The sequence below is a fragment of the Clinocottus analis genome, unplaced genomic scaffold (genome assembly GCF_023055335.1).
Source record: "Clinocottus analis isolate CAN_PGR_092001 unplaced genomic scaffold, fCliAna1.0.p SCAF_22, whole genome shotgun sequence".
Taxonomy (NCBI): Eukaryota; Metazoa; Chordata; class Actinopteri; order Perciformes; family Cottidae; genus Clinocottus; species Clinocottus analis.
In genome coordinates, this window is record NW_027175954.1 from 964,307 (window position 1) to 990,220 (window position 25,914).

Genomic DNA, 25,914 nt, shown 5'->3' on the forward strand with positions numbered 1-25,914 from the left:
TGTGGCTGAACTAAAGAGGCAGTTAATCTGACCATGTCTCCTGGCAGGACATCAGGTCGCTCCATATCGTGCATTTCGGCAAACAGCCAGCTTTCAAACAACATGGGGACTGTTCACTCTGGTTGGGATACCTTTGCCTCCAGGAAGACCTGATGCCTCCACCAGCAGCTGGAGGGCAGAAACACCCAGACATGTCACCTCCCACCACAAAAAGAACTGTGTTTCTCTAACGCTGTGACTGTTTCATCCTGGATTTCATACAATTTCGTCAAGAACTTCCCGGGTTCGGGTTGGATACAGTACAGTATCCTTATCGGGCTTTTCTCGCTCTCCAAAATGGGGAAAGCAACTAATCTAAATGACTGTCTGCAGCGCTCCAAGTGCCATGAAAACCTCTCTCTCTCTCTCTCTCTCTCTCTCTCTCTCTCTCTCTCTCTCTCTCTCTCTCTCTCTCTCTCTCTCTCTCTCTCTCTCTCTCTCTCTCTACCGGCACAGCTGGCTGGCGGTCGCTTCAGTTCACAGGAAGAGGCGACGGATTGGGGATGATTGAGGCGCATATAGAAAGAGAGAGAGAGAGAGAGAGAGAGAGAGAGAGAGAGAGAGAGAGAGAGAGAGAGAGAGAGAGAGAGAGAGAGAGAGAGAAACCGAATTCCAGCGAATTAATCACCGTCTGTTCCGGTGTGTATGAGAGAGAGAGAGAGAGAGAGAGAGAGAGAGAGAGAGAGAGAGAGAGAGAGAGAGGAGGGGGGAGTGGAGCCTGACGCAGTGTGAGAGGCAGAAACTGAGAGGAGAGAGGAGACGGAGACCGAGGGAGACAGCGGCGAGGAGGCAGCGCATCACATCAGGCGCCGTTTTACATCCCCAAAAAAATAATAATTAAATACATCTTGACGCCTCGCCGGCTGCTGCTGCTGCTGCCGAGCTCTTTCCCGAGGAGACACGCGTGGGACCAAATCAGTGACAGACTTTAACATACATATATACACACACACACATATATACACTACCCAGAGGCAACGAGTGGAGCGTTTGTTGCCGAGGAAGACCGAGGAAGACCTTCCTCCACGTTGGCATCTGGAACAAGGTAAAGTGGCAACACACACACACACAACAACAACAACAAAAAAAACACACACACACATCTGTATTGTGCACGAAGCCTTTTGGCTTCATGCTCACGAGCCCGCCTGCCCGGTGGCGGCTGCGCTCCTCGCGGTGCGCATGCAGACAACTTTGAAATACGCCAACAGCTCGTGGCGACATTCCTGCGGCTCCGAAAGGTTCCGACTCTGAACCGATATCTGTGTGCGCGTGTGTTGGTGCGTGCGTGCGTGTGTGTGTGTGTGTGTGTCTGTTTGAGTCGTGCTGGATGACGGGGCTTCGCAGGCAGCCTAGCTCGCGTTATCTCAAAGCCGGTGTGTGTCCGTTGATAACGCAGACACACAGATCCACATTTGCATGGTCGGCTGGTGAGTGTGTGCAGCGGCTGCACGTCCCGTGCTCCAGTCCCTGTACATGCAAGCTCTGCAACTTTGATCCGAGCATGTTCAGCATTTAAAAACAAATAATATATGAATATATATGTTTGAAACACGTGTCATATTGCCCGCTGGTCACTTGGGGGGTTCATCCGTGTTGGTCCCGGGACGGGCTGCGTCCCCGCACCGCAGCCCAGCAGCCTGAGCCTTCAGCACCATGGACAGCGGCTCCTCGCCGGGCTGCAGGCGGTGAAACAACCCTCTGAACTCTTTTCCCTCTCTGAGAAATGTCTGAGAAGTGCTAGTTTTCGTCTGTATATGTTATGGTCTGCATGTTTCTTGGATCTGTTAAGCCCCTCCTCCCCCCACCCCCCCAAAAACCCCGACGTGACTTCATATATAAGCTGTCGGGGACAGAAGATGAATCCTCCATGGGGAGATTGGAGCAGGTCTCCACATGCAGATCCACTGCAGAGCATCACAAGCGCTCGTGCAACGCAGGAGACTTGAGACAGGGGGCGAAATGAAAGGGACCCTCCAGCAGTTCAGTTTTGCATTTTGATCAAGTTTGGGGGGTGGAGGGGGGGGGGGGTAATGGGAGACGGACCAGATGGTCCAAATTGAGGCAGAGATAACCTGAATTATAGTCCCTGTCATTAAATTCTGCATTAACCGAAACGCCACTCCAAAGCATCTTCCGTTAGTTATCAGGATTTTTTTCTTCCTCTTTATACGTTTGAAAGCTTCTACAGAGATATCATGACATGTTTTACATGTTTTACAGGCTTCTACAGAGATATCATGACATGTTTTACATGTTTTACAGGCTTCTACAGAGATATCATGACATGTTTTATTCCCACGCTGTGTGTAGGGGTCGTGTCGAGTACACAATCGGGGCTGGTTTAAAGTGAAACACCTGAATAAATGAGCGGAGACACTTAACAAATCCAGGTGCTTCCAGAAGGGCCACCCGGGAGGGTCATGGACGGGTTAAACGATGTGAACGAGATGCTTCAGCCTCGCGGTCATGGACGGATTAAACCGCGGGCCCCTGGGCCCGGACGTGTCAAGCCCCCCCTGCAAAAAAAAACAAAACATCGCTCACAAAACAATCTGTATGGATACGATAGCAGAGACTTTGGTGATATGAATTAAATGAATACATGTTGTAATCGTTGCAACCACACGGCTCAAAGTGGAAATAACTTAACAGGGACACCACACAGAGTTAAGGTTCCCATCGCTGAGTAGGACTATTTGGACCTGTTACTGACTCAAGCCTAGCATGTAGCGGCTACGCCGCATCGTATCACATCAATACAAAGGTAATAACAGCGACGTCGTGCAGAGCCCATGGGCCCCCGGGTAGGCCCGTTCCTTAATCCATCCCTGCTCCCCGTCACCAGATCTCAGCCCAAGTGAACAGCGTGTATTTGTTAGCGACGTGTCAGATGAAGCGGCCTCCGCCCACCATCCGACGCCGCCGCCGCCGCCAAAAACCGGCGATCGTCTTCTGGAAGAAAGGCGCCCGTCGCTCCAGTAGAGCGGTGACATGTGGTGGCGGACAAACTTCACGACAGTTAGTGTGTGTGTTTTGTTTTTTTCTTCCCAGCACCACTGTGGCGTGAAAGTACGAACCAGACAATATGTAGCTGTGCGGCAGGAATCCACTCCCGATGTGCACTTAAAACGGCGCGCACGTGTGCAACACGGAGTCACTCAACCGGTTCAGTGTTGGCCGCTCGGCCCCGTGCATCCTGCCCATTGCCTCGCTATCTGTTGTAACGGATGTTGTTGCCACTTTGTCCCACAGGGCATGGACTACTAACAGAGTTTTTTTTCCACTGACTGACTCCAATTGTTGGCTGAGAAACCGCGGAAGGCGAGCGGGAGAAAGGAAGACAGACAGATTGAAAGAAAAGGGAGAGAGGCGATGAAAGGGAAGATGGGCAGATTGAAAGAAAGAAAGGGAGAGAGGAGCAGGGTATCACTTTTCTCGCCCCATGAATAGACATGAGGCAGTCCCACGAAAGAGAAGAAAAAAACAGCTTCAATGACTCCTTTTTTTTTAAGGGACATTATGCGTTTTGGGCGTGAGAAACGGTCGGCTGGCTCTTTTCAAAGCCGGGGATCCTCGGTCACAGCAAAGTCTTTAGTTGTCCTGGGAATTCATTGATAACTATCTTAGAGGTCGCTCATCTTGCTTTCATCCTGCATTAGCACTGCAGTGCTCGCTGCGGCACGCTTTCCCAGTCTCGAGGGGTGTCAGAGCGGAGGGGAAAGGGGGTCTCCGAACCCGGCGGTTCGACCCCTGAGAGCCCACAACTTTGCCGAATACCACCAAACTAAAAGTCTCCGCTCAAGAGGCCGTGCGGGGCTAAAAAAAAAAAGCCTTTTTTTTTTTGTGCCGCCGCAGCAGAAACGTCAGATACGGTGGGACTCTGATGGTGACATCTTTAATAAGGCAGGTGGCAACATTAAAAGTCAGCCGTAATGAGAAGTGACAACTTCAGCGGAGTGGAGCCGCCAGAACGTCTGCGAGTACAAAATGAACGGAGAGGGAAGGGTTTAATGTCGGCGCCGTCGTGTCGCCGCACCCCGGGTTGTTGCTCTCACTTTCGACTGAAGTTGTAATGGTGGTTTTCTGTTCTCCGCGTATCGTTTACTTCAGACCCATCCACCCGTGGTACAATCTTACTACCCAGAGGCATAACTGTGGGGCAAGTTCCCCAGGAATACTAAAGAGACTCTGCTGTGTAACGGGAGATCCCTCATCGCTCTGCCATCCATTTAGAGCATGTTTTGCCCCTTTTAGCTTCCACGGCGAGGGAGCGGCGCGAAGCACGAAGCTGCCGAAACTCCCAGGCTAAAATTTTTTTTTGGGGGGGGGGGGGGGATCAACTCTCATCAAGTGATCGTTAGTCAGAGCCATCAATATTTCAACGGAGAAGCAGCTCTCCGTGTCGCGCGCGGCGAGCGAGCGCCGTCTCTCTCGTCACGCTGCTGATCTTTGTTGAGCGGGAACAACCCCCGCGGTGCGGAGGCCGATCTGCATGCAGAGTTAACCTCCTCGCTGACTGGGTCTGAAAAGTGAAGACATTCCTATTGTCGCTCTGCCTTACTGTTGACACAAATTGTCCACTGCTGCATTCATTCCTTTTTGTGTTTTGTTGGAACTGAAATACAATTGGACGACAAATAAGTCGCGAACAAATCTCAGATTGGGCCTCACGTCGTGAGAGAAATGGGCGAATTTGCACGCGCTGGAATGCGGTGCGTCGTTTCTACACACCAACACCAACAGACATTGCGTGTATTGCAGGGCATGTGTAGAGCCATGCAAACAGACGTGTGCGTGCACGCTGCAGACACACACTTCCGTGCACTGGATGCAGACACTCAAGCGAGCACATGGATTAATAATGTACCATATTCCCTGTAGGAGGCTAGTTAGCATTTCAGGAAGATTGCACTAACACTGGGGAACTGTAATTAGGAAGTTATTGTTGCAAGTTGCAACTCACACACACACACACAGACACACACACACAGAGGCGCACACCCACACATCCAATATGCAAATAGTTACTCCTGTTTTAATCAGTCTGGGGGTTGTGTGCTCTTGAAAGCAGGAGAATTTTGTTCCACACATACTTGTACTTTAATTGAGTATTTCCAGTTAATTCTACTTTGTACTAATACTCTGCATTGTACTCCATTAAGAAGTAGAGAGGAATATTTTACAAACTTTGTTACTTTTACTTAAGTAACATTAGAAATGCAGGTGCATACACACATGTTAAATTAAAAAGCATCATTTGGATTAAAGAGCCACAAAAATTGTGATATTGCTCACGTTGTTCACAAAGGTAAATAATAATTGTTATTTTACTTTGCACGATATATAAGTTATATATAGATATCTTCTGTGCATATATGCCATATATTGGTCGTGCAAGATTAAAAAAAAGGAAAAAGGAAAACATATCCTCTGCATTATCTGACCATGAGATTTCTGCCCCAATTCCAATATAACGTAATGGAATGGAAAATAGTTTGTTCAGCTCACAGCGTTATAAAAAAAATTACATTTTAAAAATTCATCGGTAACAGTTTTCCTTCCCGGAGACAGCGGCCTCCTCAGTGGGAAGCATTTCCATCAAAAACTGCTGAGGGAGGTTTCCATTCACCTGCATTGTTTTTCGGCGGCGGCGGGAAGCAATCTGTGGACGTACGGGCCCATAACCCAGAATTAAACCTCGTTCCCTGTGCCTGAAATGGTGCCTGAATGTTTTGGGGCCCGAGGCCCATCAAATCTTGATGGTTTTTGATGGTTTTTAAAAAAAAAAAACTAGAATCACTTTGTGTCTCAACGCGTAGTTTAAGACTCCCCGAGAGCCCGGCTTCATTAACCCCAGCGATACATTTTGAGACGGCGATACCGACGGTGACCTCATACCTCATGTTCGTAGTGTGAATGATGAATGAGCTGCTTAATGTATGCTGACGCACGTCTTGCTGATGCCAGCGCGACACAACCAGAGCTGATCCCGGCCCTAAACTCTCACATCTTCTCCTTTTCTTTAAATCTCTCCTCCCCAAGCACCTTTTTCCCCTCCCCTCCTCTTTTCTCTCTCATCTCTGCCTTCATCTTTCCATACCGTCCACTTTGCAGACACCCTATCCATGCAGCCTATGTGTGTGTGTGTGTGTGTGTGCGCGCGCATGTGTGTGTGTGTGTATTGAGTCAGCTAGTTTGTATGCCGGTTGCTGCTATACCAGTCTCTCTCTGGAAATCAAGGGGAGATCGTGGCGTGTATGCTGAGAGAGGAAGAGGAAGAAAGAGAGCGAGCAGAGGAGAGGAGGCGAAGGTGATGGAGACAGAAAGATAGATAGAGAGGAGGGTACGGGGGAGGAGGGGAGAGGGAGGGGGGGGTGCCATCGGGTGAAATGAAAAAGCAGAGGAAAGGAAATAACAAAAGGGTGAGAAAGATGGAGAAAGCGTTCAATAGATGTGTTTTTCTCCCCCGGCCTCCTCGTCTCTTTTCTGTTTCATTACCTCTGCCCTCTGTTCTGCAAACAGACACTGCCACTGTTGCTGAGGTGGTTTGGAGACTCTGTGGCCCGGCATGAAAACCCTCTCTGATGTTCTGCTCTGAGGAGCTCTCAGGCTCCAGCTCCTGGTTCAGGAAAAGGAAAAACTAGTGCAGAAGAAAACACCTTTTATACTTGAAGTCTTTTCCAATGGCCTTCAGGGGGCGACTTCTCTCGAAAAAGAAGTGCGATTGTACGAGAAAATGACCCGAGTTTAGGGTCTCAAGCGCTGTTTCAAGTCTTCTTCATTGAGGAAGTGATGGCCCATTTACAGTCGGATAGACCAGATAGCAGGGTTTGCTTCAGGGCGTGGCTACTTTGTGATTGACAGGTCGTTACCACGGCCTGGGCGTTGTCCTTGTTTTTGGCTTTCTTTCACAGTGTGTTTTCAGCTCATTTAAGTTAATTGTGATGCTTTTGGTTGCCAGAAAACGTCTTTCCAGGTCGGTTGTCCTTAGCTGCGTCCTCGCGTGTTACCTCTGGTGTTTGCGAAAAAAAGCCAAGATGGCGACCGCCAAAAAGCCAACATGCAGATGACCCAACAACGCCCAAACTTCAGCGTCAGGCCGACTACGTCCTCTTCTCATATACAGTCAACGGGTGCTCTAACGGGGTAAAGTCGCTGTGGCTGAGCCACAAGCTGCTCGAGACTGGACATTTGAAATTGCATTACCTCTCCTGACTGAGCATCACATCGGCACTTCCTCCACTTCCCGACAAATATCTGTCGTTCAAACCCCGAGATACTAGCAGCAGGAGAGCCACGGGGAGATTGTTTTTGAATTGTCTCTTATCTTTCAGGCATTTCTCTCTGTTTTCACTCTTCTCTGGTGACAAATTTCTCTAAGGGTTAGGCGCCATTTGTATCCCCCTTTCCTGTTGCTTGAAATATCCCGAGACAGAAGCGCCGGCAGAGAATTAGGTCGAACACGATTCTCTCTCCGTTAGCCAAAGAGATAACTTTTGTATTTCAGGGACTGTTTCGATCCTGTTGGAGCCGTAATGGTGTTTGTTGTTTGAGGGGAAACACTGAGTGAATGGGAAACAGGTGTCTGCGGATGGGAAGCACAACAGTTTCTGACCGTGGTCGTGTCAGCGTGCTTGTGTTTTATCCTTTCTTTTGGTATCTTGTGCTGTGACTAACATGTAAGGTGATGCTATGGTGTCACGGATTAGTGACGGGATAAATGTAAGAAGACAGTGCTGGAATTGATTTGTTTGTCAATCTTTGTCCTCGAAATGAGACGTAAAGACAACCTGGTCTCACTCCCAACCCGTTGGTCATTGCCCTTCAGGGTCTGAAAAAAAACGCGATTTCAATGAACTGTATTTAACGCCTCTGTCTTTTTTTATGCAACATATTATGTATGTAGCCATCTAGTGCATTTTATACCAGCATTGGTCAGCGTTCTCTTTTTAAAACCAGTCAACTGGAAATGAAAAAGTCAGGAGACTAACAATTTAAACTGACTACTACTATTGTTAGTTTAATTAGCTAGCTAGCTAGCTATTTATTTGACCTTTATTTAACCAGATAAAATCAGTTGAGAACCAATTCTCATTTATTCTATAGCTAGCTAGCTTGCTATAGCTATATATAGCTATAGCTTGGTAGCTAGCTATAGCTACATATAGCAAGCTAGCTATATGTAGCTATAAGAAGCTAGCTATACGGCTGATGAACGTGAGCGTTGTCGTAGCAGCTGATAAAAGCCACAACCCGCGAGACTAGAAATGTGGACATTACATTTGTTGCTGAAATGAAGGATCTATTGTTTAAAATAAATGTTAATTCTGCCATGTTATCACTTTAAACATGACAGATAATCAAACAACTTGACATACACGGCAGCAGTAACTACGAGGGAAAAGCTACTTCATGTGCATCTACTGAGATTAAAGATATATATCATGGGGGCAAACTGTTAATAGTGTTAACAGCGATCATCAGGAGAGCAGTAACACCTCCAATATCAGAAGTAAGCTATTCTTTGAGTGTGTTGTAGGATCAAAAGGATTCACTTAGTACTTAGAAAATATGTGCATTTGTGATGCATGTGTGAACTGCATCTACAAAGAGAAAAAATAAGGCTTCACTCTGTCAAGTCATGTCAAGTCAAGTTTGTTTGCAGAGCCCGAAATCCCATTCTGGGACTGCAACGACTCCGAGCCCGAGCTTTCCAAGAAGACCGTGAAGGATTCCCCCCCCAAAAAAATGTTGGCGCACAATAAATGGAACAAACTTTGAGAGGGAATTGAAGACGACAGTCTCCTTATACCGCTCCAGCATGTACGTACGGCAGCAGAACATTCAGATGTGTGCACAGTGGAGACATTGTGTTGAATGTTTCTACTGTAGCTTCGTGTGAGAGGGAGAAACGGCTTCAACTGCACCCCCACAGCGGGTTAAATTAAAGAAACGAGGCCTTGTTCCATGAGGAAACGCCACTGTTAGTCTGAACGCAGCCAAAGTTAAGCAGTGAAACAGTGTCGCCAGACTTTCTGACAAACAAGGGCAGCTCACGTATCACATTATCAAGACATTTAATGGGATTCATAGAGTTTACAGCTTTAGCGCTAATGCTATGCATCATACACTAACAAAATGCAATCTTGTCATATTTTTTTGTGCCTATTATTGAGCCCTGAAAAGCTCTTTTTTTCTGACATGGCGGGAAAAAATCTGCCAGTGCAGTACAATTATATCCATTTTTTCCCCAGTTATTTAATAAAAGAAATGTCTGAGAGCATATTGAAAGACAAAGAACAGGATATAACAGATTGCTGCAACTGAAAAAGGGTCAAATTAAAAGAAAGAAATAAACAAATATCCATAACGAAGCTGTTCCACTAACTCAAACATAAATCTGATGCGGCGTCTCTTTCGACAACGTGGAAACAGTTCAATTGAGTCTTTTGGGTTCATCAGTAGTATCCGCTTGTAAGCCGGCTTGATAAGCAGGTACAATTTGAGAATGTAAAGTATATGTTCCACTTGTTTTGATGAAACTGTTAGATGATGAATGACTGAATAGAGAAGCAGTGTGTGCATATTTAACACAAAGCTGCAGCCTGTAAACGTAACGGAGTCAGCTGATGCATAATGATACGCACATTTAATGCTAGAGGTGACTTTTCTAAAGTCCTCTGACCAAACATGGAAGGAGTTTCCACTTCATTGATGTTTGTGTTGCTTTTGTAACGTGTCCTATTTTTTGTCTTCTTTTTTTGTGTGTTTAATTTAGCACTCCGGTTATTCACACGCTTTGTGAAATCAGCCAATTGGCAAACGCAACGGGGGCTAAACCACACCAACCTTTTGTCAATTAGCACTCGCTAACACCGGGGGAAAATACCAGCGCTTGGCAGCCGAGTGCGTGTGTGTGTGTGTGTGTGTGTGTGTGTGTGAATCATTAAATGCCAAAGTAGGAGTGGGAGAGCTTCTTGTTACTACGTGTTCGAGAAAGGTCAGAGGCCATGTGTGTATGTCTATGACAATTTGGGATAGACTGTGTGTTTGTGAGTGGAAAGGAAGTAATGTTGGCATGTGTGTGCGTGTGTGTGTGTGTGTGTGTGTGTGTGTGTGTGTGTGTGTGTGCGTGTGTGTGTGTGTGTGTGTGTGTGTGTGTCAAGACAAACAAAATATCTCTCCTCTTATAAGCCTTTAATTTCCCAGAGCAATGTGCATTTTATCCAGTTTTTGTAGCCAAGTTGCAGACACGTGTGTGTGTGTGTGTGTGTGTGTGTGTGTGTGTGTGTGTGTGTGTGTGTAAATATACAGTATACTGTATGTTCATGTGTCTGAGAGTTGAAAAGGAAACAGAAAACAAACAATCTGACAGCTGTTGGCAGGAGGTTCTCTAAGTGTTGACGATGTGCCAAGCTGTGTATTTCTGTGAGCGTGTGTGTGTCGAGGCATATGCTAGGTTTTAAATGTGTGTGTGTGTGTGTGTGAAAACCATATTAGGTGTATTCTTTTTTATAATGGTGGCCTGGAGACAACCCATCATTTTCTCCCCTCGTCACGGTGACTTTTCCGTCTCGTAGACATTGTGCTGTGATGTGACACGCTGGCTTCAGATTGTTGTTTTTTGGAGAGTTTTACTCAAAACCTGAAGAATTTATTCCTTAATTTCATTTTATCTGAAGAGGCGTGAACAGAATTGTGAGTGTTTTTCAGTCGTCGGCTTCAACCGATGGTTATTTTCTTGATTAATCAGTCGTCTATTTGGTGATAAAACATCAGAATCTGATTTTTTTTTTTAGGAAACAGAGTGAAGCAGTAAATAAATCCTCACATCCGAGAGGCTGTTACCAGAGGATGGGTGACATTATTGCTTGAAAATTAACTTAATCAAGGAATAATTAATGTAATAATAAACCAAATAACACGACTAAATGAATGAATACATCTAAATAGTTGGCAAGTTAATTAAATAGTTGATTAACAGCAATTTAATTGGCAATCGTTTCTGCCTGTATCCAAGTTTAATGACAAGTTGATTTTAAATCTCCTCAAATGGCTTCTTTACAACACTGACATTTGGGGAAATTCGCTTATTTGCTTTCCTACATAGCGTTCGATGAATAGATGGATATCTTCATGGTCAATATGAAGCTACTACGACCTGGTAGCCGGTTAGCTTAGCTTCGTGCAAAGTCTACCTGAAGCTCGCAAGCTCCCTGGTTTGTTTAATCCGCACAAAAACGCAGCTGTTGTGTTTAAATGGCGAGTCGTGTGCGTCGTTATCTTCTGGCTGGAAACGGTAACGTCCTGGAGCATTTGTCTGTTGCGTGGTGACGGCAAATAATCAATAAAAAGAGACTTTACTTCAGAATATTGAATGCAAAATAACACGTGAAGTAATGAAATAGTCGTTTTGACAATATCTCCCACTTTACCCAGGCACAGGTGGATCAATACCCTTAAAACATAATGATAATCCAATTCATATACTTCTTTTGTACCACGGTTGTGCCAAAAAAAACAAACTGTCACATGACTGCGGGAATCAATGTGACACGGGTAGCGAGTGCACAGCGGCGCACAGTCGCACACTTGCACATCAAACACGCGAGAGAATGTCAGAAAGGAAACGGAGCGCAGTGTGGTACTTTTCACCTGCAGATAAAAATACAGCACGATGACCTATTTGTGACAATAAAGTTGCACGCAGCCGTAAGAGCAACCTCTTCAAAAACATTCAGCGACAACGTAACCCTGAAAAGTCACAAGGAGACTTATCCTTTCATCTCTCAAAGTACTGGACTGTCTTTTTTTCCCACTTAATGGCACAAACTCTTATTTTTTTCCTCCTTATGTTTGCTTTTATTATACATGTGTTCATATCGGCCGTGTGCTATGCCGTTTTAGTGTAAGAAAATGACCATGACTGACAAAAAATGGACATACCCTTTTGAGAAATGACTGGTATCGTTGTATTTGTAAGTTTAGTATTTAATTTAAGAGTTTTTTTTGTCGCCTATCTCGAATGACGACAAACTAGCATATGTGTGAAATGCAGCACGGCATCAAAGTAAACAATATTACCAATTTTAACACCGACGCGACAAATTCAGCTATTTTTATTAGCGCTGGACTTGTTTGTTTGCAACAAATTGCTACAAATGCAAAAGTAGCCAATTTAAAAAAAAAGCTTAATTTGTCTGGATGACGTTTGTTTTTCGTTTTGTTTTTGCAATAAAAACATATTTAACAGAGACGTTTGTCTGACATGTGACCAATGAGGGGAACTGAACTCACGATTTAAACAACGTCAAGTGTCGCAGTAACAAACGCACACAGTATCAAACGCACACGGTAACAAACACACACGGTACCGTACAGTGCACCACGTACACACCAGAACAACAGGAATTATAGCTTGAATATGAACGGCTCGCTTCAGAAGAAGTCTGCATTTATTAGTAATCCACTTCAGTGAACACACCACCTGACCTGACTTCAATCATTTTGGGTATTTTCATTAAATGTCGACCTAACAGCCTCTCATGAAGACATGAACGTCCAGTCAATATCTCCATGTTTGTCAATCAGCTGTCTCACCTTCTGACCCGTGTTGACGCTGCCTTGCTCATGAATATTATATTGCATGTAAAAAAATAAAAAGGTAAGCAAGCTTTATTGGACTTGTGTGTGTGTGTGTGTGTGTGTGTGTGTGTGGGGGGGGGGGGGTTATTTCGAGAAGCCCTCGACCATTCGAGTTTAGGAGAGCAAAGAGAGGCTTTAGAGAACCGAAATGATGCTCCGGCTTTATCTCCAGCGCGCACACAAAAATAGAAAGGTGCAATTTTAGCTGAACATCCAGATGAAATCAGAGGAGCATATCTTGATGCATGGAGTACCCTCTCTTTCTCACACACACACACACACACACACACACACGAAGACACACACGCACACACACGGCAGCATCATGATGATGTCAGGGCCGAAGTCACATCATCTTGGAGAGAAAACAGGCCAGAATCTCATCACTGCATCCTGAAATGAGATTACCACCCGAGCCCTGCTTTTTATATAGAAGTCAATATATCATTCATCTTGCCTCTGCCTCCTTCCCTTACAAATTGCATTAAATCCCAGATATGTCCCTTAGAATAAAGACAGGCCTGCTCGGGTGGGAGGGGGGAGGGAGAGGGGAGCGAGGGAGAAAGAAAAGAGAGAGAGAGAGAGATGTGAGTGTTGGGGACTTCACAGAGAGCAGAGCTTTTTTTCTGCGTCACTCCGCCAAGGACACATTGAGACGTGTAAACTGGAAAAACATCACACGCGGGAGTGGGTTTTCTGTTGCGGGTCCGCGTCTCGTATGCGTGTCACACAAAGTCGGGTGCACCGGCGCCGTCTCTGTACCGCACAAAAATACACAATGCGAACAAAAGAGGAGGCTCTCACCGCCGCTGCTCTCGCATGCTAATGCACCGCACCGGTCCGCGCGGACAAAAAAAAGCATCCGGGGCAGCAACTCAGGTGCTAAACATGAAATACCTGTGACGGCAGATAGATGGAAGACGCAATCTCTGTCTGCAACCTGTAGGAGTTATAGGATGAGCGCATGCACAACCAAATAAGGAGATCAAACCTAATTTCTCTGCCATCTCTGCATGTTAAACTGAATAAATGATACACAACCATGTAAGTAACCAGTGTTTTAGAGGAAATACAGACGGGCTCGAAGGAAACAGCTTTTTTTTTGTTGCTTCTGCAAGTCCTGTGAGATACACGTCTGGCTATAAACTCATGAATAAAGGAGAAGTCTTCCTCTAGAAATACCTATAAAATATCCCTATAACACTTTACAATGCGGGAGAGTAGTTACTTATGAACTAGCGAGGAAATTGATCGTTAATGAGTAGTTCCTGAATAATTTAAAGATAGATGATGACAGACAGCCCCTTGTGGAAGTGCCTGCAGTGGTTTTAACGGCCAGCAGGGGGCGACGCCTCTGGATGGAGGAAGATTGTATAGAAATCTATGAGAAAATGACTACTTCTCCCTTAATTTATTCCCTTTAGTAAACATTTAAACATGAGTTTATGGTCTCAATCTCTAGTTTTGAGTCTTCTTCAATACAGCGTGACGCTCATTTAGTAAATAAATGTCCTGTTTGGATTAAAATAGAACATAAAGCAGAGTATGTTTTAGGGCGGGGCGACCTCGTGATTGACAGGTTGATACCACGGCGACTGGGAGTTGTCTGCATTTTCCTTTTTTCCCCGACTTTTTCAATTTATGACAGTTAATTGTAACATTTTGTTGGCATAAATATGTCTTATTCAGCATTTGGTTGCACTTGGCTCCACCCTCTCATATCGACACTTGTCGGCGGCGAACAAAAACAAGATGGCGACGGCCAAAATGTCAAACTCAATGCTTCAAAAACAAAGTTCTCAAACCAATGACTACCTCCATTTGTTGTATACAAGTATATACTATGGATGATAAGCCAAACCATCAATTATTTGCCATTTTTGCTTCAGATATTTGTTGAATAATTACCAAAACGGTCGTTGATTAAGTCCCCGTTAGCTAATGTCTATCTGTCGCGTAAGCGTTCTGGTTTCCGTTTAGTCCGTTTGAAGTCCCGGTATTATCGACCAATCCCGTTTGAGCCGAATTTAAGTGCATTAAGGAAAACAATATAAGCATTTTCTGAACCCAACAGCTATTGTCCGACAACGATTTAGCTTTTCTGTTCGCTTTTTTTTTTTTCTTTCCAAAATTGTCTGCATTCATATGCAGATATCGCTTCACAGAGATTAACCATCGGACCCCAGAACATTGGCTGCAGATGAGTCGCTGTCGGGCTGATGGCCGACGCGGCCCGGGATCGCCTGTTAATTGACTAATCGTTAATGCTCAAGGACGAGGCCGCTAATTCACAACGAAGGGGAATCTCGTTGCTTATTGTTTGGGCGAGACAACGTCCTCAGGCACAAAAAACCCGGGCCTCTAAAGAAATGTGTTGTCTTTTTTCCCCTCGTACGGGTGTGAAAGAGCCGAGCCTCGACCCTCTCGCTTCCAGCACCTTTGTGATGAAGCAGAACACCGCCTGCGTGCCGGGCGTGCTCATGCAGGAACTCGGCACTGTGGGGAAAAAAAGGTGCGGCCATCTTTGTTTCGACCCTGCCGGGCCCGACGAGCCACGCCGAGCAATCGCGCACGTGCGAGTGATCGTCCTGTCGCTTTTGTAATGAAAGGAGGAAGGCATCCATCCTGGCGCTGCTCTCCCCGAGGAGGTCTCTTCCTCTTTTTCTTTTCACGTGGGGGTCCAACCACCGAGGACGTCTATACACCTCGTACAGAATTTAATCGTGACACTGCGCTCCGCGAACAGAACTGAATTCAATTAACGTGAACACAGCGTTGTCGCCGTTTACTGTCGTCCCCCTCGCGCTTTACAGACATTTAATGCCACAATGCAATAAACAAACAAGCCTCCTACAATGCCGACATGCACACAGACACACACACACACACACACAAACACACACACAGAGCATATTCCCACAGGAAGAAACAAGCGAAAAAGCCTCCCGTCCTTACACTGTACCTCATCACACAGCAGTGTGACTCACCCACCCTTGTCTTCCCTCTCTGGTCTACAGTTGCCAACTCAGCTATTTGGCTCACGTCTGCCCTCTCTGACCATGCACCCCCTCCCCCCTCTACTCCCCCTCCACTCCCCCTCCCCTCCCCCTCCTCCCTTCACAGTCTCCTCTGTTCTCCCCCCCCCCTCCCTCCGTCTCCCTCTCGGTTGGCTTCTGCTGCGCTATAACTCACAGCAAACGCACACCAAACAACATACGTGCCCGCACTGCACACACACACTGCACACACACACACACACTGCACACACACACGTGCGTTTAAGGCACTTTATGCACTTAAGATGCAAATGCAACATAAAAGAGTGTCGTGATCAGCAGAAGGTCCTGAAGCCAATCACTTTAATGAGGCCCTGTGGGATGTGCGCATATTGTGGACGGCATGGCGCTGTGTTGCGCCATGCGAAGCTGTGTGCGTGTGCTATAGCGTGTCCTGTGTATGTGTGTGTGTGTGTGTGTGTGTGTGTGTGTGTGTGAATGGAGCTCTCTATGACGGACAGACAGTTGACTACTGTCCGTCCGTTTGCATTTTCTACAATTAGAACTGAGCGAGCGTCGGAATATTTGGCTTCTTCGTCTTCTTCTTCTTCTTCTTCTTCTTCTTCTTCTTCTTCTTCTTCTTCTTCTTCTTCTTCCAGCCTCGCAGCCCTTTGATGTGAGCAGCCAGCAGCTGTGTGTCAGTGGGCCGGCGGCCAATCAGAATCCGACGAGGGCTGCTGCTTATACTTTGCCCCCCCCCCAACACACCAAAAAAAACGCGAAACGCAAAACACTGGACTCTTTCATTCCATCGATCATTTCATCTTCTGTTCATCATGAAAATTGAAGCAGCGGCGGGTGAAGTCATCCGAGGGTTCGAGAGTTTTTAAACGAGTGTGTAAATGCTGCCTCCATCATGCCACGCAGCCAACACTTTGGATTCCTAGCGATTTGGCCGCTTGAGCCGGTCCTTATGAGGATGTACACGTGCATACGCAGTAGACACATATGCACGCCATCACACCAGAATCACTCTCGCTTTAATTGGTGTCTCGTGGGACTTTTTTTTTTTTTCGAAACGGCTAAAAAAGGAACTCTTAAAAAAAAAAAGAAAAAGAGCCACTGGTGGGTGTGTGGGTGTTGCAATAACATTGGTTAACGCCATGAGAGAGTCACGTTCGGTGCGGAGGGGAAACATGCGCAATAATTGATGGAGCTCGGCCAGATGTGTTGGAGTAATTGGAGGCTAACTTTGAGCAGGTGCTGTGCAAATAAACGACGCTGAACTTTGCCTCCTGCCCCAGAGCGCCCCGCGAATTTACCAGCGAGCATCCGGTGGACTTTTTACCTCATCGACACAAAGCCGAAGGGACGGTTTACCGCGAGACTCATCTCTATCTGATTCTGATTATACAATAAATATCCCTCTTTCGCTTTATGGTTGTGTTTTATGTGGCGAAGACCAGCACTCGCCTTGTTTTCCCAGATCAGGAGGCTTCGTCCTGATTCATGGGCGAGTGAGAAAACTCGTCTTGTCTGAGCTGTGTGACAGAAGTTGAGCGCTGAAATGATAAGCATCGCTATTCACGAGGATTTGTATGCGCTTTTGTGTGCATTGTGTTGACTTCGAGCTGGTTTGCTCGTCTCCCATCGAGTGAAGGATGAGCCGCCGATGATTTACGCTACAGCTCGTGTGTACTTAAGATGCAAATTAAGGACAATTGTCTCAAACAAGTGGCTGTTTAACTGCACCGAGGACGTTGTGAGCTGCATTGCCTGGTGCTGGAGGAGGATGGTCACAATATTGTTCTTTATTTAGTACAAATGTGGCACTTTTATCCACCAATACATCACTATTTGTGACACTGGACCAGTTCAAGGTTTAAAGCCGGCTCCTAACTGGAGTCATGGAGGACAATACAGAGAAGAGGTATTCAAACCAAATGGATAACCGTGCAGGAAACACGGAGGTAAGAGCTCACTTCACGCCCTCATTTGTCTCTTTAGCAGGTTAAAATAATGCAGGTGTGATGGTTGGTTGAGGTTGGACCGGTATGAGTCATTCTTAAATCTTGTTTTGGGTTAATAGGTTGATAGAGAACAATCTCACGGTTAAAACAATAAAATGAAACACGTTTACACCTCAAGTCATAGCATGAACAATACTTTAAAAAGGTACAATTGGAAATATGTGATCATTTAGTGTCGTTCAAGTTCGATGCAGTTCGCTCATGAGCGGTAGGTGTGCAGTGACACGTCGTGATTGATTAACATTTTGGAAACCGTGCGCGAAAATCCTCCCGCTCCTCATTTTAAGTCCCAGCATGCCCCATTCAGACAATCTTTTGTCATAAAATACGCAATTTTTCCATTTTTGAACGGAACGACACAGTTTTTTGGACTGAAACTCCTCCCTAACAGGCCCAGGCTTTGTTTGTCGTTGCATTTTCCAATTTTTCAGGTCCTAATCTTTCCAAAAAGGTGTCTTATTGACCGCTGGAGGAGGCATTTTTGGGGACTATGACTCATATCTTGCTGGATGTTCATACTTACAGATATACATTGTTTTACCAAGACTTTACTGAACAAATAGAGACAATAAACACAAGTATTGAAATTAATTTGGGGTTTCTACGACGACTCAAACACAGGGAGAAAAGGAGGCCTGAAGTTAACGGGTTACGGGGCCATGAGTGTCACCATATGTACGTTTTTTTCCAAATACTGTCCCTCTAAAAGATCTCCCGTGTGCCCTCTAGTGGAATCCAGTATTACGCGTTGTACATCGGCAAGTACGTCATCAATTGCACTTAAAAGCAAGTACACCTCCGGCTCTAAGGGGAACCTTTTCAATGTGTGTGTGTGTGTGTGTTTTTGTGTGTGCAAATGAACGGTGGTTTGGTTTCCCTCCACGTTATCTGCGCCCCGAGCTCCCCGCTCGACGGCCTAATGACGTGAAATGACGTGTTATCGCTCCGTAATAGGCCGTCGCCGGGGTCCCCGTCGCCTCTCGGGCCTGAGCCGCTGCACATGATGAATGGGTGATCTTCATTTGTTTTGCAATGTAAAAAAACAACAACCCTAATTGGCCGGGCTGTTAAATCCATATGTAGGGGAGTGAGAAGCAAAATGTACTGCAGTGTGAAAAGCATAAACTTGTGTGAATGCACTCATATTCCATCACTGTCTCGGTGCCCGAAGGGAAAACGCTGCAAAAGCAAAGCGCGCGTAAACGCTCATCATTTCCACGCCGTGCTCGTACTCGCGCCGCAGCCCCAAAAAAGGTCAAACACGTCCTGTAAATTGACCTGTTTTCTCACCCCGTTGAGATCACACTCCATCAGGCCTCCCGTCCCATGGCTCCCGTCTCGCCCCACGTCCACCGAGTGTGTGTGTGTGTGTGTGTGTGTGTGTGTGTGGGGGGGGGGGGGTCATCCCGGGCCATCTGCCGCTCGCCACTGCTTTGATTACCGCGCTCGTCTTCCCCCGCTTCGCCTGTCTAACCTGGTTGGAGAGGAAGCGAGCGACATCACCGCGAACGTCCGGTCGGCCGCGGATGTCCTTGAACCGGTAACGAGAGAGAGAGAGAGAGAGAGAGAGAGAGAGACAGAGAGAGAGAGAGAGAGAGAGAGCTCCCTGAAGGAATTAACCGAGTATTATTGCTAATTATTATCAGTGGCCCTGATGACGAACAGCTGATTTAATTATCATTGAGGAGTCTTCTTCTTATCGGCCTCATCGCAGCACCGAGGTGTTTAAGAGTGCAGCGAAATTAGGAAAGTGTACTTCCGAAGTGGTATCTCCAGCCAGGTCTCTGAAACCAAAATACTTCTTCTCATGTCGTGGCGTGTAAGCGCCTCGAATGCAAATCGCTAAAACGCGCAGATCCGATAAATGTCATGAGATAACCTGCCGGTCCGCGGCCGTATATGTGTGTGTGTGTGTGTGTGTGTGTGTGTGTGTGTGTGTGTGTGTGTGTTATTAATGAAGTGGCGGTGGACATAGGTCGAGCTTTGGAAACGACTGGCATTGCCATAGGAACCGTCTGCGCCCACGCGTCCGCGGAGGGAAGGCAGGCGGCGTCGCACGCATGGAGACGAGGGAGAAGACAAGAGAGAGAGAGAGCGAGGCGCCGGAGAAACAGAGCGATGAGATGAGAGTGATGTCTTTGATGTGAGGAGCCGCCTCGGGTCTCTAATCTCTCCCTTCTAAATATTTTTCTGCTTACGCCGTGAGATCTGAGAAATTTACATTCTTCTACGTTCTTTTGCATCCGTGACAGATGTCCTTGGGGCGGAGAGCGAGCAAAGCCAAGATGGCCGTCGAGTCAGAGATATGGAAACTGGAGAGTTTTTTAAAAAAAACACACACACACAAAAAAAACAGGAAGTGATGTCATGAGTGATGGGGTTGGGGGGGGGGAGCTGGAAGAAAAAGTCTCGGGGGGGTGAAAAGCAGAAGCGCACAGGAGGATTTCGGGAGGCCTCACGTCTTATCACGGCGCCCAGAGGGGTCCTCGCCGCCGCCGCCAAAGTCCACGACGTCGCATATCTCCCGTCTGTCAATCCCCCCCCCCCCTCCACCCGCCCCCTCTCGGAGCCGCCGTTCAGTTTTTTCGGCTCGCCGTTGATCTCCCTCCTCTCACTTCGCCCAGCGAGCGCATCAAATATTCATCCTGATCAAAAACCCCCTCGGCTTCAATCAATTCCTCAACGAGGCCCGAGCGCAGAACTTTGTGTTTTCTGTCGGCTTTATCAACTCGTTTCCACACGGTGGAGGAGAGTCGTGCGGGGTTTTTTTTTTAAGCTGTAGCGGGGCGCGTTCGCGAAGAAAGAAAGAAAAAAAAAAACCCAATATAGGGAATATTTTATTCTGTTAGATGTGCAACTTGCTGAGGGATTCTGCGGCGGCCGGTGAGGGCGTGGCCCGGTTTGTAATCTTGCTTTCATCCCATTCGATGTCCTCCATCGCGTCACAATTTCTCTAATCCCTTTAATCCATTTATTATTTAGCATCTCGGTTATTTTTTTCCCCTATTTCCTTGATTTCATTCCTTTTTAATATCTGTTATTATATCCCCTCCCATTATGTTCATATCATCTCTTTCATCTGTTTCCCTTTCATCCGTCTTAATCGCATGTATTTAATCTCAATCTCGAACATTTTCTAAATCCAGCTTCTCCGTTCCATTTCATATCTTTGATCACATTTTTTTTTTTTTGCATTGTGTCTAATTTCTCGGACCGAAGGCTCTTATGATATTTAATGTATTACATCTCCGTTCTCGTTGCATTTCTCTAATTTATATTGATCATATCATTTATTTAATGGCTCTCTGTTCTCATTTACAGTTTTTTTTTTTCATTTCTTCAAATAACTAATTAGTTTGTTCTCATTTCACTTTCTTAATCGTTCTCCGTCATCACATTTCTTGGATCTCTTCTCTCGGGCGTCGCTGTCAATCTCCCTCATCTATCTTTTCTACTTTCTTTTATCTGTTTCTGTAATTTACTCTATATAATTTACTCAACCTCACCCTTTTCATCTCCTCTCGCTCATCTTTAAAACAATAAAAAAGGCACATCTGTACCTATTTTAACCCACTTATTCCTCAGATCTAATTTTTCAACTCAATATCTCGGCACTTTTTTTTTGTTAATGCTCTAAAAAAAACACAAAAAAACCTCCGTGCAAACCGCAAGGGAAGTGAAGAACGACCAGAAGGTCACGAGAGGTCAGCGTGAATGATAAAGACGAGGTTTTTTTTTTCCCGACGCCGCGCTGCCGGCAACCATCCGTCAAACGCGCCTCGCGTCCGGCTCGCCCCGCCGCCGCCCCCCCTCATTACCCGCCGCTCGGCCTGATGGATGGCGCCGCGTCGGCGGCACGTGTCGGGCCTCTGAGTCGACGTGCACCGGAGAGCTCCCAGCAGGTTTTCGGCGTCAGATAATTGTGCACAATTGTTGTTGGGCTCGACATAGCCGTGCGTGCGCGTCGCTTTCAGGAGGCTATCGCTTCCTCCGCTCCTTTTGTTCTGGCGCCGCCTGTCCCTCACGATGGACGCTCTCGGCTCGCTCCCTTTGCTTTCCCTTCGTTCCTTTCTCTCCCTGTCCGGGGGAGCCTGTCCCGTCCTCTTTCTTTCGGCGTTCCCTTTTCTTTCCGCCGTCTCTCGGCCCGTCCTTTCATTGTCCTTTCCTTTCTCTCTCCGTTCTCTGTCCCTTTTCATTTTGTCTTCTCCTTTTTCTTTCTTTTCCTTTCCCCGTCTCGGACATCTTGCTTCTCTCCTGCTGCCCCTGTCATGTTCGGTGAATCCAATTAAAAATGGATGTTGAACTTTTTCCCGCTGATAAAGTTCCCGTGCCGGAGCTTCATTGCTTAGCGATTCAACTTGTGTCTGACAGTCGCCTTTTTAAAAAAAAAAAAAAAAAAAATCCTTCTCTCCTGAGGCTGAGGAGAAATGACACAAAACAAATATTAGGAAAAGAGATTTGTGTCTCCCGCTCGTCACGAGAGAACTTCACTTGTCGTTCTTTGTTTGCCTCGCTTGAAATTATCACATTTGACCACCTGAGCGGGAACAGAAGGAACGAACTGCGACGAAAACCACGAGATCAAATTGTTCTCACCCGTCAATGCTCCTCGGTATTCTCTTTGACTCATCCCCTCCACAACTCTTTTACTTTTATCAACATACAGTATTTCTGCTGCTCCCCTTCCCTCTCTCTCTCTCTCTCTCTCTCTCTCTCGCTCGCTCGCTCTCACTATGTGTCAAATCCCACCTCCTTAAAAGTGATCTATACCACCCGAGGGGTAATTTGCTTTAGCTCAAATCCTAGATGAAAGCCATTTTTCAGGCTGGACGGCTACATATTCAAGTGCTAAGGGCGATATATTTCACAGAACAGAGGTGGGAATGGGAGGAATGTTAAAGACCAATAGGGGGAGGGGAAGAAAAGACAGTTCAGGCTGTTCATAATCTGGGACTTTCTGCGCCTCTTTTCTTTTCCTAACATCAAACAAAATAGATGCCGTTTTTTTTCTTCTTCTTCTTCTGTGTGACGAGAGCGTGTTAATTAACCAAGGAATGCCTCTGCGATCGTTTGTGCGGAGAGAATAATGAGGGGGAGAAACCGCTTGCATTATTCATTTAGCGGCTGTGGGGGGGGGGGGGGGGGGCATTTTATTTGGTACACACATCTTGTTAAAGTCCGTCTGCTGTTTCGCTGTCACGAGCCGGACAGAGATGAACTTTTCTGTGATTAAAAAAAACGAAGAAGTAAAAGGTACTGTAGGCCCTCTGTCTACATATTGGCTTTCATTTCACTCTCCACTTTAGTAATGTATGGGCGGTCACGGTGAGGTCCAAATCATCCTGCAGCCCAGGGAGCGGCTGCTTCACTGCTGTGAGAGGGAGTTATTATAGCCTCCTCTCCTCCTGCTCTCGTATTGGCACTCTAGAGTGATGTCGGGCCAAATGACTTTACATATTTAATGTATCGCCACAGGCTGAAAGGCAACAGGCCTCCGACTCCTCGCATTGTGCACAACGCGTCCCTCATGCCTTCTAACAGCAGACCTAAATGATGCCGCTGGAGGGACTCTCGGCTCCGCCCCGGGCTTTGTCCACATGCCATGTCGAAGACTGAGCCGTGCGTTCTCCAGGTCTGGAAATGGAAAAAAGAAAAGGAAAGAAAAGAAAGAACATTAGCAGATGTGCATGTTCTCCCGGCTGAGTGAAATCAAAGTGTTTTGCTCCTCGAGGAGCGTCAGGACTGAGCTGTAAAGGCACGCGCCGCTCCATTGGCGCCGTGCTCGCTGTGAAATGGCTGCAAAAGCGCCCGAGAGATGTTCACACTGGCTGCAACTTGATTAAATCAAATGTCGTTTGGCTCACTTCGTCACCCGAGCTCGAGACACTTTTCTTTTTTCCTCTCTCTCTCTCTCTCTCGCGCCGTTCTGCTCGTCGACGTGACGACGTTAGCGTACGAGGAGTCTCGTGAAACACACCAGAGAGGGACGAGGATGCGACGCGTTTATTAGTTTCCGCTTCTCTCATCTCCACCGCAGAAGGTGAATACCACAGCGCCGTCTCTCTGAAGTGTGCTCGTCGACTATGCGATGTGCGTTACTCATCAGACCAGTGGTCCTTAACAGTCAACATCTGACACACACCCACACACACTCAAACTCTCATGTTTGTATTTGCATACTTTTAAGGACTCTTGAGGACATAATGGATTTCCTAAGCCTCTAACTCAAACCTAATTCTGCCATTAACACTTAAACGTCTGCAACGGGGGACGAGCAACTACTTTAGTTGTGTACTTTTTTTTATCCTCCTCATCCCGTCCTGCACGAGCATGCATCATTTACAGTGAATCCCTGCTGTGTGTAGATGCACAATTTGAATAAAAAGGCCAACCAGTTACGACAAAACCTTCTGCAAAGAGCGGCCGTTAATGATTCATAAAGCGCCAGAAGATTTTGATAGGATTTGATTTTGAAATAATCTAAATTACTATAATTTCAACCATTTTCACAGAAGCATGCCGTACCCTGACGCAGTGTCTTCAGTTTACACCAATGTCTCCACCGCAGGACACACGAACACGCGTTAAACTGAACCAAGAGGGTTTGAGCAATGTGCACTAAAAGGTCTTGAAGGTCTGGAGGACAGAAAGCTGGAGGCGGCACAGCTTCTGTTTGGACGCTTCTTTGCTCAACGGAATAAAAAAGGCAAAGGGGCCTTAAAGAGGAATTCGCCCTCAGAGACAGTTGCATCATATTCACCCACTGCTGTTCAGTGCATTATAAGGATTAGTAAGCGATAAAGTGCAGTAATGTACTCGCCCTCGTGTACTTTTAGCTCGTGTTAGCGGTCGCCCCCCCCGTCCCCGAGACGCCGGCGTGCATCGGTGTCGTTCAGGTGTGAATTATACCGGACTATACGTCTCCCATGAGGGAGATTTTCCAACGAGCCGAGCAGTTCGCCGACGAGGGGAGCGCGCCTCGTGGCTGCGCTGCGCTTCAGTCCGACCGGCGAGCTCTTAGGGGGAGAAACCGGCTGGATTTCCTCTTTTCTAATTGATTTTTTTTTTTTTTTAAAGATTGTTCACCCTCAGTGAGTCTAGGAGGGACAGAAAGAAAATCTTATATTTGTGAATTGCTTTCACAAAGAAGAAAAAAGACTTAAAATACCCTCTTTTGAAAAAAATTTGGACTATATTTTTAACTATCTTTAAAATACAGTGCCCAACCGAAAGTATATGTTCAGGAAATCTTCTCCTTGTCTTTGGAGCTACTGTAATTGAAAAAAGAGAGAACGATTTCCTCCGGCCTTGGAGTAAAATACATGATTGTTAAAAAAAAAAAAAAATTTCTATTCTTCCTTGAGCCGACACTTGGAATACATTTTAGGTTGCATTCGCTTCTTCTTTCGCACTAATCTGCTATCTTTTTACGGCTTTATTGTTGTGCCTGCAGTCTGATTGAATTTTCCTTTTTTTAATCTGGAATTTGAGAAGCCGCCGAAACTTCCTCGCGCGTCAATTGTCCGCCCGGAGCAGAGAACCACGGCGGCGCTTTAGTCGGTGCTGAAAGTCGAGGTGGCTCCCGCTCTGCTGTAGCGGGGAATGTATTGGTTGCTCACACAAGTTGCTTTATTTAATGCAACATATGCGACATGTAATCTGTATTAAAACAGGCCTATGTGTTGCGTCATCAGCTAAAACTGCTAAATAAATGCATATATCACATGCTTTTTTGTGAAAAAAGTCAATTTAAAAGTCCACGTCTTTGTCAAGTCTATTAGATCGATTATTCTAGGTGTGTGAATAATGGTAATAACTGATATACAATATTAATATTTACATTGTATTTGTACAGCACATTAACGATTGAATGCTATTCGGGTCTGTGGGACCCATTTTGATTTTTCATCAAAGCAAAAATAATATGATTCATTATTTTTCATTTAAACTTTGACTCATTTTTTGCAAAGAACAAAAATCAGACACACATTTATATTACACAAAGAGTGTTCGGGCTAATAAAAGTGTGGAAAGTGTGTCCCTAAATTAAATTATTAACCATATTTGCTGTTTATATTGCTTCTAATTGGATGACGAAAACATCTGTTGAGCATTTTACCATCAATTGTTTGATTGTGTTGAATTAAAAAAAAACAAAATATAGCGGGTCCAACAGACCCACAACACTTGCTGAGTAACAA

The 25,914-nt window shown here is 46.0% G+C and overlaps 1 protein-coding gene across 2 annotated transcripts in view; it reads left to right on the forward strand.

Annotated features, from left to right (window-relative positions):
- The first annotated feature begins 706 nt into the window (after positions 1 to 706).
- The window catches only part of LOC137793091 (protein ELFN1-like), a 103,980-nt gene continuing 78,772 nt past the window's right edge, over positions 707 to 25,914 (forward strand). For both annotated transcript variants that reach the window (XM_068589045.1, XM_068589046.1), the window contains exon 1: positions 707 to 1,084. The gene's annotated coding sequence lies outside the window, so the exon portion shown is untranslated. The remainder of the gene's footprint in view (positions 1,085 to 25,914) is intronic.